This window comes from Salvelinus fontinalis, unplaced genomic scaffold (assembly GCF_029448725.1).
Source record: "Salvelinus fontinalis isolate EN_2023a unplaced genomic scaffold, ASM2944872v1 scaffold_0168, whole genome shotgun sequence".
Taxonomy (NCBI): Eukaryota; Metazoa; Chordata; class Actinopteri; order Salmoniformes; family Salmonidae; genus Salvelinus; species Salvelinus fontinalis.
In genome coordinates this window covers 66,295-78,205 of record NW_026600377.1, presented here as the reverse complement: position 1 = coordinate 78,205, position 11,911 = coordinate 66,295, and positions in this window count along the sequence as shown.

Genomic DNA, 11,911 nt, shown 5'->3' with positions numbered 1-11,911 from the left:
ATTCACTGTATGGGATTCTCTACTTTACATAGTCTCTGTTCTACTCATTCACTGTATGGGATTCTCTACTTTACATAGTCTCTGTTCTACTCATTCACTGTATGGGATTCTCTACTTTACATAGTCTCTGTTCTACTCATTCACTGTATGGGATTCTCTACTTTACATAGTCTCTGTTCTACTCATTCACTGTATGGGATTCTCTACTTTACATAGTCTCTGTTCTACTCATTCACTGTATGGGATTCTCTACTTTACGTAGTCTCTGTTCTGATCATTCACTGTATGGGATTCTCTACTTTACATAGTCTCTGTTCTACTCATTCACTGTATGGGATTCTCTACTTTACATAGTCTCTGTTCTACTCATTCACTGTATGGGATTCTCTACTTTACATAGTCTCTGTTCTGATCATTCACTGTATGGGATTCTCTACTTTACATAGTCTCTGTTCTACTCATTCACTGTATGGGATTCTCTACTTTACATAGTCTCTGTTCTACTCATTCACTGCCCAGAGAACAGACCACTCTGGCAATTTCAGTGATTTTTATTTCACCTTTATTTAACCAGGTAGGCCAGTTGAGAACAAGTTCTCATTTACAACTGCGACCTGGCCAAGATAAAGCAAAGCAGTTCGACACAAACAACAACACAGAGTTACACATGGAGTAAACAAACATACAGTCAATAACACAATAGGAAAAAAATCTATATACAGTGTATGCAAATGCAGTAAGATAAGGGAAGTAAGGCAATAAATAGGCCGTAGTGGTGAAATAATTACAATTTAGCAATTAAACACTGGAGTGATAGATGTGCAGAAGATGAATGTGCAAGTAGAGATACTGGGGTGCAATGGAGCAAAAAAACAATATGGGGATGAGGTAGATGGGTAGGCTATTTACAGATGGGCTGTGTACAGGAGCAATGATCGGTAAGCTGCTCTGACAGCTGATGCTTAAAGTTAGAGAGGGAGATATAAGACTCCAGCTTCAGTGATTTTTGCAATTTGTTCCAGTCATTGGCAGCAGAGAATTGGAAGGAATGGCGGCCAAAGGAGGAGTTGGCTTTGGGGATGACCAGTGAAATATACCTGCTGGAGCGCATGCTACAGGTGGGTGCTGCTATGGTGACCAGTTAGCTGAGATAAGGCAGGGCTTTACCTAGCAGAGACTTATAGATGACCTGGAGCCAGTGGGTTTGGCGACGAATATGTAGCGAAGGCCAGCCGACTAGAGCATACAGGTCGCAGTGGTGGGTGGTATATGGGGCTTTGGTGACAAAATGGATGGCACTGTGATAGACTACATCCAATTTACTGAGTAGAGTGTAGGAGACTATTTTGTAAATGACATCGCTGAAGTCGAGGATCGATAGGATAGTCAGTTTTACAATGGTATGTTTGGCGGCGTGAGTGACGGAGGCTTTGTTGTGAAATAGGAAGCCAATTTCTAGATTTAAATTTGGATTGGAGATGTTTAATAGAAGGAGAGTTTACAGTCTAACCAGACACCTAGGTATTTGTGGTTGTCTACATGTTCTAAGTCAGAACCGTCCAGAGTAGTGATGCTCTCGGCCTTCGACCTCTCCTGAGTGTATCGTGTAGGTAGTCTACCTGCACCATAACAGGAATCTCATCGTGTAGGTAGTCTACCTGCACCATAACAGGAATCTCATAGTAAATAGTAAAAATAAAGAAAAACCCTAGAATGAGTAGGTGTCCAAACTTTTGACTGGTACTGTATATGACATAAAATACTGTGTAAATGAGCTAAAAGGTTATAAAGTAACATTAGCTGTAAAGCTATCAGTCACTAGTGGAAACATATACAACTGCAATTAAGTTAACTAAGTAGCTAGCATTTACTGCTAGTGAAGTTGCTAGCTAGCAAGTTAGCATAAACTAGTGCTTGTCTAAATGACAGGTAAAAACACATTCATAACCATAAAGGGGTAACTAGCCCCCGGGGTAGTTGTTGCCCCCAATACACTCATCCAACATATTACTATTTACTGAAAGATTATCTACATTTTTCTCTCTAAACAAGTGGATTATTTAAGGCTTTCCTACTTTTCTATTAAAAAAAACAATTATAGATCGAACTTCATTGGAATATATGTACAACTTCTACAATTTATTTATTTTTTAATCAATTTACCACAAAATAATTTAGCTGAAATCCTTCCAAAAGTTGTGATGACAGAGACAGACAGTTATTTGCCTGACAGTTATTTGCTTGACAATCACCGGCTGACAAAATGTCATGACCGCCACAGCCCTACCTACCTGTTATGTAATAGGGAAACACATATCTTAAATTAGTAGTATATCTTTAAAAGAACTGTATATATTTACAATTGATCTCTTACCTCTTAGAACTGGTGTCTTGAGGCAGACTCTTTTTAGAGGGTGTGGCCCCCTCCTCTCTCTCAGAATACTTCCTCTTAGAGGTAGTGCCTCTCTTCTCGCTCTCCCCAGAGAGACTCGTTTTAGAGGCAGTGGGCCCCTCCTCTCTCTCCCCAGAGAGACTCGTTTTAGAGGCAGTGGTCCCCTCCTCTCTCTCCCCAGATAGACTCGTTTTAGAGGCAGTGGTCTCCTCCTCTCTCTCCCCAGAGAGACTCATTTTAGATGTAAGTCACAGCTCACTCAGCTACAATAAGAAATAACAGAACAGTCAATATTTCTGAACATTGTTGAAGTGCCATTAACAATGACAAGACTTTTACTGTCCGTGGTCACAGAGTTCACATAACGACGTCACCTACTAAATGAAATGACCTTGATAACTGCATTTGTCAGTTAAATGTAACAACCAGGTGTTGGAACAAATTATTTTCCAATGGTTTTGTTATGAACAGAACCATTCTTTTTTAAAACCGGTTCAACCCCCCCAAAAAGTAACGGTTTATATCGTTAATGTCTGTTCCTTTTTTTAAACCTCTGAAATCTATTTTTGATTTAGCTCGACATTACATGAATTCACCAATTATACGGATAGAGCAGCCTGCTATGGAGCGGGCGAGCTCTTTAAATGCATTGGACAGTGTAGGGCGCAAGATGCGACTGACATTTTGCGTGTGGGAAAGAGTGAGAGAGGTTGGATGAGGAGGCTGGAGGAAGAGGTTGGATGAGGAGGTTGGAGGAGGCTTGGCATCTTGTTGTTATGACATGTATCATCTGAATTACGTCTACAGAATTATACCTACAGTGGACCGGCGTCTATGAAGGAACTTTGAATGTCTGAACTTCAGAGAGTTGGCTTAATGTTGGACCAGCGCTACCTAGCTAGTTAACTAACAGGCTTGTGTGTGCAGAGCGACACCAGAATTAAAATAAAACACGTCTTACCTTTTTGTAGTTCATAAATCCAATGTGAAACTTAATAACCATAGTATCCTTAACTAGCATTGAAAAAGTTAATTCATTCTCCTCCAATGAATTCTCTCTCCGTAATTTCTGAATCACGCTACAGTAGACTATGCACACTGGCACTGTGCAGACACTGGAATACGTTTCTGAATGACAGAGTGAGGGTTTTTGTGTGACTGGAAAAAAGATGCCCGGAACATTTAGTTCTGATTCTGTGCCTCAAAATGTTTTATTTATTATTCCCTGAACCGGTTCCAACCCATGATAACAACAAAATGTCATTTGTTTACAAGCACAACTGGTAATAACTACCTTCCCACTTGGTTATGAACACAGCATAATGTCCAATGTCCACCAGATGCATATGTGGTTTTGTTTTGCCGGTTGTCTAGCCAGCATTTTCCATAATTGACACACATGTGCTTTGCTTTTCGACTCCCTAAAAGCTAGTTGGAGACTGTGTACTTCCATTTGTACCACCGCACGGTAAAAAAAACGCACAAGTTGAAAATATTGAATGCATGCAGTACACAGAACACACCACAGCCTAGTGCGGCGTCCCCAACGTAGCGTTGTGGAACGCAAAGAGTTTGATGCATCTGGTGGACATAAGGCGTAAGGCAAGTATGTTTGATTGAGCCTGAGCTAGGGTGTTTTCATTAGTGCACAGTGCACACTGTCGTAAACCGTAGCAAAACGTTTTGCAACAAAAGCAAGAGTTTCAATTAGGCAAATTCAGGTAGGTCGCTCTCAGTTTTTGTCCGTTTACTGAAAAGGCCTACACCCACTACTTGAGTTCACTTGAGGTGCGATCAGATTATCTCGACCTGCACACTGGCTGGTGGGGTTTGCATTAAGACGAATGGTGTGTGCTGACAATCATTGAACCCACTGGCTCACGTTAAATCAAGTGCACCTGAAGTGAGCAAAACGGATCACAGTCGTTCCGATCTGTGTAACCAGAAAGCTTTCTCAATCTAAACTTTTGACATTATTTAGCCATACATTTAACTACCAGTAGATCATTTTCCTTTTGTTGCATGTCACTTTTACTTGGACGAGACTTTATTTGACTGTCCATGGTCACAAACAATCTGTTATTTAAATTTAAAAGGATCCCCCTTAGCTGACTCCAAAACAACAGCTAGTCCACCTGGTTGGATCCCCTGACTCCATAACAACAGCTAGTCCACCTGGTTGGATCCCCTGACTCCTTAACAACAGCTAGTCTACCTGGTTGGATCTCCTGACTCCATAACAACAGCTAGTCTACCTGGTTGAATCTCCTGACTCCATAACAACAGCTAGTCCACCTGGTTGGATCCCCTGACTCCATAACAACAGCTAGTCTACCTGGTTGGATCCCCTGACTCCATAACAACAGCTAGTCTACCTGGTTGGATCCCCTGACTCCATAACAACAGCTAGTCTACCTGGTTGGATCCCCTGACTACATAACAACAGCTAGTCTACCTGGTTGGATCCCCTGACTCCATAACAACAGCTAGTCTACCTGGTTGGATCCCCTGACTCCATAACAACAGCTAGTCTACCTGACTGGATCCCCTGACTCCATATCAACAGCTAGTCTACCTGGTTGGATCCCCTGACTCCATAACAACAGCTAGTCTACCTGGTTGGATCCCCTGACTCCATAACAACAACTAGTCTACCTGGTTGGATCCCCTGACTCCATAACAACAGCTAGTCTAACTGGTTGGATCCCCTGACTCCATAACAACAGCTAGTCTACTTGGTTGGATCCCCTGACTCCATAACAACAGCTAGTCTACTTGGTTGGATCCCCTGACTCCATAACAACAGCTAGTCTAACTGGTTGGATCCCCTGACTCCATAACAACAGCTAGTCTACCTGGTTGGATCCCCTGACTACATAACAACAGCTAGTCTACCTGGTAGGATCCCCTGACTCCATAACAACAGCTAGTCTACCTGGTTGGATCCCCTGACTCCATAACAACAGCTAGTCTAGCTGGTTGGATCCCCTGACTCCATAACAACAGCTAGTCTACCTGGTTGGATCCCCTGACTCCATAACAACAGCTAGTCTACCTGGTTGGATCCCCTGACTCCATTACAACAGCTAGTCTACCTGGTTGGATCCCCTGACTCCATAACAACAGCTAGCTGCTGAGTGACAAATCCCCACTGAAAAACCCTCTTTGGCAATTTGTCAGAATTGCAGACGTGTTGCTGTGCGTTTTGTTGCTGTGTGTTTTGTTGCCAACCTTACTTTGCTAGCTGACAACTTTACGTTTTTTTCTTTTTACTTTTTAATTACCGTTTATATTTTTAGTTTTTCCCATCACAACTTTTTTCCCTCATTGAACTTTTTCACTCCGGACGCTTTATCTGGACATGGTTCGTCAGCACCTTCAACAGCCGAAGCTAAGTAGTAACATTAACATGATGTCTTTTAATTGCAGTCGCTGTACTCATAATATACAGGAGAACGATCGCCTTATTGCGAGGATAGCTGTGCTACAAGCCCAGCTTCAGACGCAATCGTTAGGCAAGGGTAATTTCAGTGTAGGAAAGGAAGAAACAGCGTCTGTGCCACCAGTAAGTACAGATACTAACGTTAGTATAAATCCCCCCGCACAGTCCCCGCAGCCGGACAACTTTCTCATGGCTTCTGGAGGGAAATGCTGTAGGAATGCTCAACTGGTGTCGCTCATTCAGCCGACAGAAACTTTCAACCGGTTTTCCCCATTAAGTAGCGAGTCGGAGTCTGAGGCCGAGTCTTCTCTTGTCTCTACTCCTCCCGTTACGGGGTCTGAGACGCCGAAGGCTCCCACCATTAGCTCTGACAAATTGAAAACCCTAGTCATTGGCGACTCCATTACCCGCAGTATTAGACTTAAAACGAATCACCCAGCGATCATACACTGTTTACCAGGGGGCAGGGCTACCGACGTTAAGGCTAATCTGAAGATGGTGCTGGCTAAAGCTAAAACTGGCGAGTGTAGAGAGTATAGAGATATTGTTATCCACGTCGGCACCAACGATGGTAGGATGAAACAGTCAGAGGTCACCAAGCGCAACATAGCTTCAGTGTGTAAATCAGCTAGAAAGATGTGTCGGCATCGAGTAATTGTCTCTGGCCCCCTCCCAGTTAGGGGGAGTGACGAGCTCTACAGCAGAGTCTCACAACTCAATCGCTGGTTGAAAACTGTTTTCTGCCCCTCCCAAAAGATAGAATTTGTAGATAATTGGCCCTCTTTCTGGGACTCACCCACAAACAGGACCAAGCCTGACCTGCTGAGGAGTGACGGACTCCATCCTAGCTGGAGGGGTGCTCTCATCTTATCTACCAACATAGACAGGGCTCTAACTCCACAATGAAATAGGGTGCAGGCCAGGCAGCAGGCTGTTAGCCAACCTGCCAGCTTAGTGGAGTCTGCCACTAGCATAGTCTGTGTAGTCAGCTCAGCCATCCCCATTGAGACTGTGTCTGTGCCTCGACCTAGGTTGGGCAAAACTAAACATGGCGGTGTTCGCCTTAGCAATCTCATTAGGATAAAGACCTCCTCCATTCCTGCCATTATTGAAAGAGATCGTGATACCTCACATCTCAAAATAGGGTTACTTAATGTTAGATCCCTCACTTCAAAGGCAGTTATAGTCAATGAACTAATCACTGATCACAATCTTGATGTGATTGGCCTGACTGAAACATGGCTTAAGCCTGATGAATTTACTGTGTTAAATGAGGCCTCACCTCCTCGTTACACTAGTGACCATATCCCCTGTGCATCCCGCAAAGGCGGAGGTGTTGCTAACATTTACGATAGCAAATTTCAATTTACAAAAAAGAAAATGACGTTTTCGTCTTTTGAGCTTCTAGTCATGAAATCTATGCAGCCTACTCAATCACTTTTTATAGCTACAGTTTACAGGCCTCCTGGGCCATATACAGCGTTCCTCTCTAAGTTCCCTGAATTCCTATCGGACCTTGTAGTCATAGCAGATAATATTCAAATTTTTGGTGATTTTAATATTCATATCGAAAAGTCCACAGACCCACTCCAAAAGGCTTTCGGAGCCATCATCGACTCAGTGGGTTTTGTCCAACATGTCTCTGGACCTACTCACTGCCACAGTCATACTCTGGACCTAGTTTTGTCCCATGGAATAAGTGTTGTAGATCTTAATGTTTTTCCTCATAATCCTGGACTATCGGACCACCATTTTATTACGTTTGAAATCGCAACAAATAATCTGCTCAGACTCCAACCAAGGAGCATCAAAAGTCGTGCTATAAATTCTCAGACAACACAAAAATTCCTTGATGCCCTTCCAGACTCCTTCTGCCTACCCAAGGACGTCAGAGGACAAAAATCAGTTAACCACCTAACTGAGGAACTCAATTTAACCTTGCGCAATACCCTAGATGCAGTTGCACCCCTAAAAACGAAAAACATTTGTCATAAGAAACTAGCTCCCTGGTATACAGAAAATACCCGAGCTCTGAAGCAAGCTTCCAGAAAATTGGAACGGAAATGGCGCCACACCAAACTGGAAGTCTTCCGACTAGCTTGGAAAGACAGTACCGTGCAGTATCGAAGAGCCCTCACTGCTGCTCGATCATCCTACTTTTCCAACTTAATTGAGGAAAATAAGAACAATCCAAAATTTCTTTTTGATACTGTTGCAAAGCTAACTAAAAAGCAGCATTCCCCAAGAGAGGATGGCTTTCACTTCAGCAGTAATAAATTCATGAACTTCTTTGAGGAAAAGATCATGATCATTAGAAAGCAAATTACGGACTCCTCTTTAAATCTGCGTATTCCTCCAGGTCTTAGCTGTCCTGGATCTGCACAGCTCTGCCAGGGCCTGGGATCGGGAGAGACACTTAAGTGTTTTAGTACTATATCTCTTGACACAATGATGAAAATAATCATGGCCTCTAAACCTTCAAGCTGCATACTGGATCCTATTCCAACTAAACTACTGAAAGAGCTGCTTCCTGTGCTTGGCCCTCCTATGTTGAACATAATAAACGGCTCTCTATCCTCCGGATGTGTACCAAACTCACTAAAAGTGGCAGTAATAAAGCCTCTCTTGAAAAAGCCAAACCTTGACCCGGAAAATATAAAAAACTATCGGCCTATATCGAATCTTCCATTCCTCTCAAAAATTTTAGAAAAAGCTGTTGCACAGCAACTCACTGCCTTCCTGAAGACAAACAATGTGTACGAAATGCTTCAGTCTGGTTTTAGACCCCATCATAGCACTGAGACTGCACTTGTGAAGGTGGTAAATTACCTTTTAATGGCGTCAGACCGAGGCTCTGCATCTGTCCTCGTGCTACTAGACCTTAGTGCTGCCTTTGACACCATCGATCATCACATTCTTTTGGAGAGACTGGAAACCCAAATTGGTCTACACGGACAAGTTCTGGCCTGGTTTAGATCTTATCTGTCGGAAAGATATCAGTTTGTCTCTGTGAATGGTTTGTCCTCTGACAAATCAACTGTACATTTCGGTGTTCCTCAAGGTTCCGTTTTAGGACCACTATTGTTTTCACTATATATTTTACCTCTTGGGGATGTTATTCGAAAACATAATGTTAACTTTCACTGCTATGCGGATGACACACAGCTGTACATTTCAATGAAACATGGTGAAGCCCCAAAATTGCCCTCGCTAGAAGCCTGTGTTTCAGACATAAGGAAGTGGATGGCTGAAAACTTTCTACTTTTAAACTCGGACAAAACAGAGATGCTTGTTCTAGGTCCCAAGAAACAAAGAGATCTTCTGTTAAATCTGACAATTAATCTTGATGGTTGTAAAGTCGTCTCAAATAAAACTGTGAAGGACCTCGGCGTTACTCTTGACCCTGATCTCTCTTTTGACGAACATATCAAGACTGTTTCAAGGACAGCTTTTTTCCATCTACGTAACATTGCAAAAATCAGAAATTTTCTGTCCAAAAATGATGCAGAAAAATTAATCCATGCATTTGTTACTTCTAGGCTAGACTACTGCAATGCTCTACTTTCCGGCTACCCGGATAAAGCACTAAATAAACTTCAGTTAGTGCTAAATACGGCTGCTAGAATCCTGACTAGAACCAAGAAATTTGATCATATTACTCCAGTGCTAGCTTCCCTACACTGGCTTCCTGTTAAGGCAAGGGCTGATTTCAAGGTTTTACTGTTAACCTATAAAGCGTTACATGGGCTTGCTCCTACCTATCTTTCCGAGTTGGTCCTGCCGTACATACCTACACGTACGCTACGGTCACAAGACGCAGGCCTCCTAATTGTCCCTAGAATTTCTAAGCAAACAGCTGGAGGCAGGGCTTTCTCCTATAGATCTCCATTTTTATGGAATGGTCTGCCTACCCATGTGAGAGACGCAGACTCGGTCTCAACCTTTAAGTCTTTACTGAAGACTTATCTCTTCAGTAGGTCATATGATTGAGTGTAGTCTGGCCCAGGAGTGTGAAGGTGAACGGAAAGGCTCTGGAGCAACGAACCGCCCTTGCTGTCTCTGCCTGGCCGGTTCCCCTCCACTGGGATTCTCTACCTCTAACCCTATTACAGGGGCTGAGTCACTGGCTTACTGGTGCTCTTTCATGCCGTCCCTAGGAGGGGTGCGTCACTTGAGTGGGTTGAGTTACTGACGTGATCTTCCTGTCTGGGTTGGCGCCCCCCCTTGGTTTGTGCTGTGGTGGAGATCTTTGTGGGCTATACTCGGCCTTGTCTCAGGATTGTAAGTTGGTGGCTGAAGATATCCCTCTAGTGGTGCGGGGGCTGTGCTTTGGCAAAGTGGGTGGGGTTATATCCTTCCTGTTTGGCCCTGTCCGGGGGTATCATCGGATGGGGCCACAGTGTCTCCTGACCCCTCCTGTCTCAGCCTCCAGTATTTATGCTGCAGTAGTTTGTGTCGGGGGGCTAGGGCCAGTTGGTTATATCTGGAGTACTTCTCCTATCTTATCCAGTGTCCTGTGGGAATTTAAGTATGCTCTCTCTAATTCTCTCCTTCTCTCTTTCTTTCTCTCTCTCGGAGGACCTGAGCCCTAGGACCATACGTCAGGACTACTGGGCATGATGACTCCTTGCTGTCCCCAGTCCACCTGGCCTTGCTGCTGTCCCAGTTTCAACTGTTCTGCCTGCAGTTATGGAACCCCTACCTGTCCCAGACCTGCTGTTTTCAACTCTTAATGATCGGCTATGAAAAGCCAACTGACATTTATTCCTGATTATTATTTGACCATGCTTGTCATTTATGAACATTTTGAACATCTTGGCTCTCTATAATTCTCTCCTTCTCTCTTTCTTTCTCTCTCTCGGAGGAACTGAGCCCTAGGACCATACGTCAGGACTACCGGGCATGATGACTCCTTGCTGTCCCCAGTCCACCTGGCCTTGCTGCTGTCCCAGTTTCAACTGTTCTGCCTGCGGTTATGGAACCCCTACCTGTCCCAGACCTGCTGTTTTCAACTCTTAATTATCGGCTATGAAAAGCCAACTGACATTTATTCCTGATTATTATTTGACCATGCTTGTCATTTATGAACATTTTGAACATCTTGGCCATGTTCTGTTATAATCTCCACCCGGCACAGCCAGAAGAGGACTGGCCACCCCTCATAGCCTGGTTCCTCTCTAGGTTTCTTCCTAGGTTTTGGCCTTTCTAGGGAGTTTTTCCTAGCCACCGTGCTTCTACACCTGCATTGCTTGCTGTTTGGGGTTTTAGGCTGGGTTTCTGTACAGCATTTCGAGATATTAGCTGATGTACGAAGGGCTATATAAAATAAACTTGATTGATTGATTGATAGTCCACCTGGTTGGATCCCCTGACTCCATTACAACAGCTAGTCTACCTGGTTGGATCCCCTGACTCCATAACAACAGCTAGTCTACCTGGTTGGATCCCCTGACTCCATAACAACAGCTAGTCTACCTGGTTGGATCCCCATTAGCTGACTCCATAACAACAGCTAGTCTACCTGGTTGGATCCCCTGACTCCATAACAACAGCTAGTCTACCTGGTTGGATCCCCTGACTCCATAACAACAGCTAGTCCACCTGGTTGGATCCCCTGACTCCATAACAACAGTAGTCTACCTGGTTGGATCCCCTGACTCCATAACAACAGCTAGTCCACTTGGTTGGATCCCCTGACTCCATAACAACAGCTAGTCACCCTGGTTGGATCCCCTGACTCCATAACAACAGCTAGTCCACCTGGTTGGATCCCCTGACTCCATAACAACAGCTAGTCTACCTGGGGTTCACACACACACAACTAAAAAGACATTTCAGACAAACAGCTTTACAGTTTACATTAAAAGACAGCAGTAGGCATTAAACATGTAACAATTAGACATTACAGACAGTTAAAATAGCCGACATGTATCAAATTGTGAGGAAAGCACTTTTAAAGAATAACCAGGCATCTTATACTGATGGAATGACATCAATATCCTTCCAGGATACCCGGGCCAGGTCGATTAGAAAGGCCTGCTCGCTGAGGTGTTTTAGGGAGTGTTTGACAGTGATGA